Source organism: Natator depressus, chromosome 1, assembly GCF_965152275.1.
Source record: "Natator depressus isolate rNatDep1 chromosome 1, rNatDep2.hap1, whole genome shotgun sequence".
Taxonomy (NCBI): Eukaryota; Metazoa; Chordata; order Testudines; family Cheloniidae; genus Natator; species Natator depressus.
Genome location: NC_134234.1, coordinates 194,282,340 through 194,292,337, shown reverse-complemented (window position 1 = coordinate 194,292,337; position 9,998 = coordinate 194,282,340). Strand labels below are relative to the sequence as shown.

Below are 9,998 nucleotides of genomic sequence, written 5' to 3'. Positions count from 1 at the left end.
TATGGAATCAGAAGGTTTCCTTCTAATTCCCAGGCATTAACTACATACAAATTGCTGTGTTCTCAGGATATTGGATTCATAGAACATGCTCACATCTCAACAGCTCTCATTAAAATGAAACAAGATTTAATTAACAATATATGAATGAAAGGAAGTAAGTGTTCTTAACAGTTCTCCTTTCAGAGCTACACCCACAATGCTAACAATCACCAGTGCACAGTCCAGTATAAACAAAGCAAGAAAAATAAGGTGGGAAGGGGGAGAGATTTCCTCCATTTCAGCCTGTAAAAAACACTGACTAGACCCAAAAATTTAATTGATTAAGCACTCAAAGATTCAAGATGTGTGTTTTAACCAGTTAGTAAATGGTTGCTAGAAGACATTAACAGCAGAGCTCTATCCAGAAAGTAGACTGGCTGCTGAGCAAGACAAACTACAGACCTGAAGAAGAGCTCTGTAAAGCTCAAAAGCTTGTCTCTTTCATCTACAGAAGCTGATCCAGTAAAAGATGCTACCTCACCCCCTTGTCTCTACAAAGAAATAAATCACGATAAAAAGGAAATGGAAAGAAAGTTTGTCATTAGTTGATGAGCCAGTGTCCCTTTGGAGTCAGACTTTATTTTCTTTGATCTCCCTCCTTTCCGAGAGGCTGTAACTTATACATTCAGGATTTTCCTCTATTAGTTATTTTTTTCAAGAGAACATAAGAAATTTTAGAAACAGGAAAATGCAATCCAGCCTGACAAGCCCGTCTCCCATCTGCAAGAGAAACAAGAAAGCTCAGTTGTTTTAGTACTGCTTTTTCTGAGTATATGAAAAGCCTATCACAACATTCTGTGCTTTTAAAGCAAGACTTAAAAGACGGGACACACAGTTACATGAATAAAAAACAAAACAAACAATGGAATAGTCTCTACTTCAGTTTATAGTCATATCTCAATGGTAGTGGAAGTGCAGGAGACAGCATTGTCCCAAGGATAGAGAAGGGTACTGGGTATGTGTACCCTTACATTTTATTCCTGACTCACTCTGTAGCCCTGTCCAAAAACACGTGGGCCTGAAAATCACCTCACCAAGATACTACGCAAAAAGCAAGCTATGGATCTCTTTGTAAGATTAATTATTTAAGGTCAGTAAATGGCTTTGGAGAGAGTTGAATGAAGGATGCTACATAGATAAAGTATTCTTCTTCTCTAGTCCTCATTTCTTCATGGGTCTGGTACTGTATAATCCTTACAGCAACTTCTTAAAAGCCCCAACCTACAGTAGCATGGAGAGTAATGGGGTAACTGTTTAGGACTTAATTTCCACTAGTATTTCAAAGAGGCATCTATTTATCAAGACACCTAAGAACATGAATACAGTTGTTCCTATGGTTACTCTGTGTGATCAACAGCTGCCATTTCCTTTGGGACTGCCTCTCTATGGCCCCAATTCTATTTTATTATACATTAGGACACTGGAGCTCTTATGTTCAGGATTCAAGGTGGAGTTACTATATAGTTCAGCAGTAATGGCTTCTTGAGATACCAGTAGATCATTCTAGAATTCAGTGGAGATCTTCCAAGGAAGCAGTGAAACCACACTGACAAAATCCTAGCAAAAGCTAACCTACCTTACATTCCAGCCCAGGCAATGGCACCAATCATGTAGGAGAGCAGGGGAAACCAGAAAGGTACATGAGAAAGAAGATCTCAAGATAATACAGTGTTCTCCTTTCTTTCTTTTGCTTTTATCCATTTCTCTTCTCAACCCTGTTGTTCTTTGTGTTTCTAAATCTTGGTCAATAAATCTTTAACAAAATTAATCAGGCCTTGTGTTCCTGAGGAGTCACGAATGGCTTGTTCACAGAACTCAGATGACAAAAGTATGAGGACAGGTTTCAGAGTAGCAGCCATGTTAGTCTGTATCCGCAAAAAGAAAAAGGAGTACTTGTGGCACCTTAGAGACTAACAAATTTATTTGAGCATAAGCTTTTGTGAGCTACAGCTCACTTCATCGAATGCATGCATCCGATTAAGTGAGCTGTAACTCACAAAAGCTTATGCTCAAATAAATTTGTTAGTCTGCATTCAATGAAGTGAGCTGTAGCCCACGAAAGCTCATGCTCAAATAAATTTGTTAGTCTTTAAGGTGCCACAAATACTCCTTTTCTTTTTAATAGTATGATGGTCATACTATTGTAGGGCTGGTCTTCACTACAACAGTTAAAATCAAGTTAGTACACCCAAGTTACTGCACTGCAGCTAGGCTAGCTCAAATGAGGCACCCACACTTCAAAAGGGCACTGGAATTACAGAGTGATTGGATTAGCGGAGCAATTGGATTAGCTGCTGCTGAGTTCTTGTAACTGAAACTGTTGCATCCCACTGCAATACTAGCTAGAGCGTCAACAGCACTCCAGTTAGAGATTTTTGTGTCTGGACATGCACCTAGTTAGGGGCAACACTCAAGTTACAACTCGAGCTTGCTATGCTGTGAAGAGACACTGTGAAGACATTCATAGACAATGCTTTGTTACACCAATTAGGAAAATGTATGTATGCCTTACCTGAAAATGTCCTTGCTTGGAGTAATAAAGTCCATGGATCCATGACATTGGGTACTGTGCTGTATGCAGTCTTTGAGAGTTTTTGATTGGTCTACCTCTGCCAGAGACAGGGAAGGTTTGGCTCCATTTCTGAGAAACAGTCAGATTTTGTCTGCCTCTCCAGCTGCAGGCAGGCAGACCATCTTCTCCCTGCCGCAGAGCACATCTGAAGAAAAATAAAAGGGAGAAAAAAAGGCTTGAAATATCCAGGCTGTCAGAGTCTGCCTTTACTGGCAGGAAGGAGTCTCTTTCTCCTCAGTCACTGCTCACCCATGCAGGTGCCGCATGGCAGAGAAGGCTAAGAAGAGAGGGAAAGCTAGACACTGTCTTTCTGCACCTCCCTCACAGATTAAGTGCCTGCATGGAGGTGTGGGCCTGTTCTGTGGAGACCCATGCCTCTCTCAAGTGCTCAGGCAATGGCAGGGTTTCCAGAAGCATCCCTCCCTGACCAGAAGAGCTCCCATCAAGCAGTGGCAGCCTCTCAGCAGAAAACTGTCCTGGGCTTGGCACAGGCCGTGGCCTTGGCACCAGCAAGCGATGGCTTTGTCTTCTCCCTCCTTCTCCCATGGGGGAGTGTAGAGTGAAGCACAATATCAGAGGGCCGGGGAAGCCTTCTGCCCAGCCACTGAAACCCATGCTCACAGCCACATCCATTGACCACAGAGCAGCCGCCTCTCCCCTCCCACTCACTGCTACACTGGCAGGGTGCTAGTGACAGAGATCAATAGATGCTGAAGAGAACTGCAGACATGATGCACCCCTGACGTACTCCTGTTTTGACTTTAAAACTGAGCTCACTGTGATCAACACTGCATGTAAAGTTGAAATAGAAGTTTCTGATGATGTTGATTATACAGAAAGGAATTCCATATGCCCACAGAATGTGCCATAGGCTGGTCCTCTGAATGCTATCAAAAGCCTTCTCAAAGTCTATGAAATTTATGTAGAGTTGCCATTGCCATTCTAAGTACTGTTCTATTATGTTTCGTAGAGTGAAGATCTGGTCTGTAAATCCACACCCTTTCCGAAAACCAGCTTGCTCTTTTCTGAGAACACTATCAACTGCCTCTGATATACGCTGGACTATGATCTTACACAATACTTTGCTTGGCGCAGATAAAAGTGTGATACCACGTTAGTGTGATACCAGCATGCCCGCACCCACTCCTAAATAAAAATGAACAGGAGTCAGGGTCCCACCCATATTTAATGTAGGAACACACAAAGTCACAGGTGCACAAAATCATCACACAACACTATTATGGCTGCCTGTTTGTGACATTCTGCACCTCGGGGGAATACCATGCACTCCCATGTTCATCCTTATAATATGATTGTGTGGTATCCAATGCAAAGTTTGTCATGTCGGGTGTCTTCAGAAGGCTCATGATGCACTGAGCATTGTTGTTCTAGTAATGTTATAGGTTATAATTTCATGTATATAGTTATGAGGCTGAAAATGTGTCCTCATAGCTTAAAGCAAGCCCAGACAAAAACTCGCCAGGGGCAGTTCATACCTCATCAGGGCATGTATGAGACAAACCTGGCCCAGCCTCACAGGAACAAAGGACCCTGGCCTAGGCAGCAACAAAGGATCTGTTGGACTCTCAAGTGAGTCACCCCCTTCCTTTGGTCAGTTTGGGATGAAGTAATGCTCACCTGACCCTGAGAGTGGGAGGCAAAGCCAAGAGGGAAGAAAGAACATGATAAAAGGGAGAGATGTTTGTTGTGCTCTTCCTCTCTCTTCCACCTCCATCTACAGACATCACCACCAAGAGACTGAAGCACTGATCAAAGGGGAGAGCCTGGCTGAAGGGCAACCAGCCAATCTGTGGTGAGAAGCATCTAAGTTTGTAAGGGTATGGAAAGTGTTAAGATCAGCTTAGAATGCGTTTTGCTTTTAGTTCATTTGACCAAATCTAACTTGTTATGCTTTGACTTATAATCACTTAAAATCTAACTTCGTAGTTAATAAATTTGGTTTTTTATTCTACCGGAAGCACTGCATTTGGTTTGAAGTGTGTCAGAGACACTCCTTGGGATAACAAGCCTGGTACATATCAATTTCTTTGTTAAATTGACAAACCCATATAAGCTTGCAGTGTCCAGTGGGCATAACTGGACACTGCAAGATGGGTTGTGTCTGGGACCGGAGATATTGGCTAGTGTCATTCAGTATACAATCCAAGCAGCTTACATGCCAGAGGCTGTGCGTGAACAGCCCAGGAGTGGGGGTTCTCACAGCAGAGCAGGGTAAGGCTGGCTCCCAGAGTCAAGGATCGGAGTGACCAACAGATCACCGGTCCAGATAACCCCAGGGGAACATCACACCGTTAAACTGATCTTTTAAAGCCTCCCTCAGCTGTATAGTTCCATGGTTGGCTGTTCTAATAGCCCTTCTGTCTACCTATTCAAAATCAGACAGACAGCCGCTCCACCTCACCCTGTTACCCTAAAAATGTAGACACCAATTATGTTAGCCTACAATAGCACTTTTAATTTAACAGAAGGGTAACAAAGTTGTGGCCCGCCCTAAAGAAATTTCCAAGGTTTTGCCAGGGGGCTTGTCTACGAACCGCAGAGGGCTCCCCAGAGCAAGCTAGTCTCGCTAACCCCTGAAAGGACACGGATACAGCCTTCCGCTCAAAGACTGACACACACAAGAAGCAATTCTTTGAAAACAAGAGACTTATTTATTTAATAGAAATAATAAATACAGGAAATACAGAGAGATTAATAAAGCAAGAAAAGCTACATGGGATTTAATAGAACACAATAGAATTATATTTAAGAATTTATACAATAAAGCGGTGCGGCAAAATAAAAGCCACACATTATATGGAATATTCCTATATCACATCTGGAGGATACAATAATTACAATGTAATTACTTTTAACTGATGTTACATTTTAATATTACCGTTCAGTGAGTGGTGATCAGCCGGTCGTAGAATGCGGTGGGGTAGATCTCACTCAAACACAGGCATCCAGCTTTTTTGACAGAAAGACTCAATCGTTCCTTAGCATTAGACAGGAAAATCAGACTTACACTCTTTCTTCCTAAAATTCCCTCTGTTATGTCCGATGGGCCCTCTGTTCTGTCAATAAGATGTTACACAACAAGCTGAAGATAAAGGCGGCGTGCGGCACAGCAGCTGCTGCTGCTGCTACCTCAGAAGCTGTGGTAGTGGCGGTTGCTGCCTGCAGGTAGTTGCGTGGTTGTTACGGAAGCTGCAGTGAGGGTTGTCTCAGAAGTCTCGGTTTCTGCTGCCTGGAGGCTTCTGTAGCTACCGGGTTCTAAAGCTGCTGCAGGCAGCTGTTCCGTTGCCCAGGCAACCTCAGAGTTCTGCTGCTGCTTTTCCAGACTCTTCATAGGATGCTGCTGCTGAAGTTGTCCCAGCTGCTGTTCTTGCTGCTTGTTGAGGCTTTTGATCTTCACAAACCCCAAAAATCCCACACATAAGCTGCTGGCTCTCAGACTTACATACTGGTTGCTCTCTCAAGCTCTGCTCATTAACATAATGTATTAGCCTGGCTCAGCCAATCAGCTTCCAGAAATTAGTATAACTCCTCTTCCTGTCTAGATCCTCCCCTTTTTATTAGCATATTTGTATTTCCTGTCTAGCTCCTCCCCCTGACATCAGACCTATTTTTAGATAAGAAAAGCTCCTCCCCGATGCCATTTTGGATTCTAGACCTAAGCTCCTCCTCCAACACCATCTTGTTTGCTAGAACTTTCCACTCTCATCCCCACCTCCACCATTTTGATCCTCCATGTTGGATTTTCTAATTTTGAACTATCATTATTTCTACTTAATTGAACCCTTAATCTTAAAACTAACTACTGTTTATGCAAGTCCAAGTGTTCTGATACTGTCATCAGCCTAATTATGTCAACCGGGAAAGGGAAGGGGTTTAAATATCAAACATTTTATTAGGTTTTTCTGCAAGGCTCTATTTAAGGTGCTGCAAGGTATCTCAAAACATTCAGAGTGAAATCTCTCATTACAACCCCTCCATGCAGCTTTCCCTTTCACTTTATGATTATTATGTAATACACAAACACAGCAATAATTATAAGAATGTTTGCCCCGCTGAGATCCAATCTAGTCATTAAGCAGTGCCAGAGAGGTTTGGGTTTACCAAATACACATTCAACGGTCACCCTGCACCTGCTCAGCCGGTAGCTGAATCTTTCCTTGGTTCTGTCAAGGTGGTCAGTGTATGGTTCCATGACCCAGGAGGTGTAGGCTGGGTCCCCCAGAATCACTTTTGGCATTTCATCACCACCAACATGAATGTGCCAATCAGGGAAGAATGTCCCTATTTGCAACCTTTGGTAAAGTCCTGTATGCTTGAAGATGTGACCGTAATGAAACTACACTGACCAGCCCACAATTAATAACAGTAAGCATACCTGGTGATCTACTACTGCTTGCATAACCGTGGAAAAGTACCTTTTTCATTTCATGTATTCATGGCAAGGAGAGAGAGTGCCAGAACAGTGATATGCATCCAGTCTATTGCTCCACCACAGATTGCGAAGCCCATTGCTTCAAATCCATCTACTATTTCCTGCACATTGCCAAGAGTCACAGTCTTGTGCAGCAGAAGATGTTTAATGGCCTTGTGCACTTCAACATCATCAGAACTGTAGTGAGCTGTGCAGGGATCCTGCTTCTTTTGGAGAGATGGCAGAGACCAAAAAGTGGCATAAGGAAATATTGGAACTTAAAAAAATGGCATGAAAATTATGGGATGGAATAAGCTCTATGAAACAGAGAAAGTGATGTTGTGGGAACTTGAATCCTAGTTCCCAGAAATCCCTGGATAAATTACTGGTATCCCACAAAGCACTGCAAAAATGTCCTGGAAAAGAATGTGCCAGATAGCAGCTCAAGGCACACCGGAATACCTACCCATGGAACGCTGCATTTGCTAGTGATGAGGACGTACAGCTCAGATGCAAGCAGCCAAGTGTGCACATGCCTGAGCAACACACACAAGTTGGCAGTTGTAAGTCGACATAAGTTGAGTCAACCAACAATTGTGATGTATACACACAGCCTTAGTGGAAGTGCTCTAAAACAGCGGTTCTCAAACTGGGGGTCACGACCCATTTTGGGGTCCCGACCCAATTTTAATGGGGTCACCAGGGCTGGTGTTAGACTTGGTGAGGTCCAGGGCCAAAGCCAAAGCCAGAGGGCGTCAGCTCTGGGTCACAGGACTCAGGTTACAGGCCCCCAGCCTGGGGCTGAAGTCTTTGGGCTTCTGCTTTGCCCCCCCCAACCCGGGGTGGCAGGACTCGGGCTTTGCTCCCCCTCCCGGGGCAGTGGGGCTTATGTGAGCTCAGGCTTCGGTCCTTCCTCCTGGGGTTGTGTAGTAATTTTTGTTGTCAGACAGGGGTCATGGTGCAATTATGTTTGAGAACCCCTGCTCTAAAAGGATCAGTTTTTTTGGCTGACTTTTGTCTGTAGTTGGGTCTTTGCTATCACTTTCCCTGTCAGTGCATTGGATGCTCCCAAGAAAGTAGATTTATCACCCCTACTGTGGTTGTACAGAAATAACTTCCCAGACGACAACAGTTACTCTCTCTATTTGGCTCTCTCCTTCTTTTCCTTTGATAACTTGCCTAAGCCCATCTTGTTACACATGACCCATGTGTGTCAATGGAAATACGTGGAGAATGCTGATAAAATATCACTGACACCAGTGAGGCTCTCTTTAATCCTTGCAGCTTTTACTTTGTATAATAACCAACTTACAGTACTGGCTGGGCAAGTGCTGCTTTTTGCACACGCACTTCTTGACAACTCATTGTTGTTCGTCCCACATAGAGGAGAGTGTCCTGGCTCAGGAAATAGTTTCTGGGGAGACAATCACAACTCTAGATCAAAATTTTAAGTGTGATGCTGTAACCCTAACAGCAGTCATTGGAATAAATAGATCCTCACCCAACACATGACGGGGTGTGACTGCGTAACAAAGTTAAATCTCTAATTAGAATTCCTGTGGGTCACACCTTTATTACAAGAGTGCTCCTAAAAGGCCTATGTTCATCAATTAAGGGCACTTTTGAAAGCACCCTGTGCCTGACAAGCTGTTCAAAGAAGGGAGAGGCATACTACATACTACACCACCTAAAGTGCTGGAATGGCTGAAAAGATTGTTCCATCTGGCACACTGAAACATTAAGGCTCTTTAGTTATTAGAGCATAGGATGACAGAAAAATAAAACAAGTTCAAATTTACCATGTGCGCCAATGGTACAATCACTACTGCTGGCTCTGCCTGGGAGCAGAGTGCCAAATGTAGACAGCAGAGTAGGGAGTACTCATCTTAAGCCCAACAGGCCCATATAAAAAGAGCCTCAGGGCACAGCAGGGTCAGTAGCCGCCTTGAGATCGAGGAGAGATGACTGTGTCTGGAATAGACTGCAACCTTATAGCACCTTGGACAGAGCAGGAACCTGGGGAGAAGAGGAGCTCTGTGCAGGCTGCTGAGACTGAGGAGGGGGCTTGTGGCTGCAGGGAAGTGGCCCAGGAACATGCAGCAATAGGAGAGCCAAAGAAACACAGTAAGTGACTGCAGTTTGGAGGGTCCCTGGGCTGGGGAAGCAGCAGGACTAGGAGCTAAACTCCCTTGGAAAGGGGGAATACAGACAGTGACAAGGCCGGAGGTCCAAGCCACAAAGGATGCTATGGTTCCTGAGGTGGCGAGAGGGGCTGCAGGCAGACAATGGAAATTGAATGACAGCGTGCAGATGTTGGACACGGGCGTCGGCCTCAAGATAATCCCCAAGCCAGCGAGCAGGAGGCGACAGTCTGGTGGTGAGTGACGTGCACTGAGACAGACCATTTCTCAAAAGCCACCAAGAGGCAAAATTAATGAGTTCACTTCACTGCATGTACAATTCTAAAATCACTGACACTAATGCACTTCTACATTTTTATTGTTTTTAAGGTACCCAAGAGGCCATCAAAGCCAGAGCGTATTTACTTTATCTTTTATAGACGTTTAACAGCTTAAACAGTCGATGTTTAACAGTTCCCAGCAAGAAAGGTTAAGGGACCACAGGAGAACCCAGATAATGTGTATGGAAAATTTTTATAAAACATTTTATTGGAAGCCCTACATTTCTTCTTGAAGACCAAGTACAGTTCTGAGCCTGTAAAAATAGCCACAGTTAAATAGAAACACCCTGGGGAGAAAGAAAAAAGTGACAAAAAATAAAGGATAGGACATATGTGAAATAGCAACACACTGTGAAACTGGCATAGTTCAATTCTAGAACGCAAAATGCTTATTTGGGGTGGGGGATTGGGGAAGGGGACACACAACTGAGACACCATAACATGACTAAATTGTATATCAAAGAGAATGTGTAGGATAAAGACCCATTCTTAAA

The 9,998-nt window shown here is 43.8% G+C and overlaps 1 long non-coding RNA gene across 1 annotated transcript; it reads right to left on the bottom strand.

Annotated features, from left to right (window-relative positions):
- Window positions 1-527: 527 nt before the first annotated feature.
- Window positions 528-6,098, bottom strand: LOC141984274 (uncharacterized). Its single transcript, XR_012638710.1, has 3 exons — window positions 5,640-6,098; window positions 2,552-2,756; window positions 528-759 (listed from the first exon to the last, which is right to left on the bottom strand). It is a non-coding gene; the product is annotated as an uncharacterized LOC141984274 (long non-coding RNA).
- Between the last annotated feature and the right edge of the window lie 3,900 nt (window positions 6,099-9,998).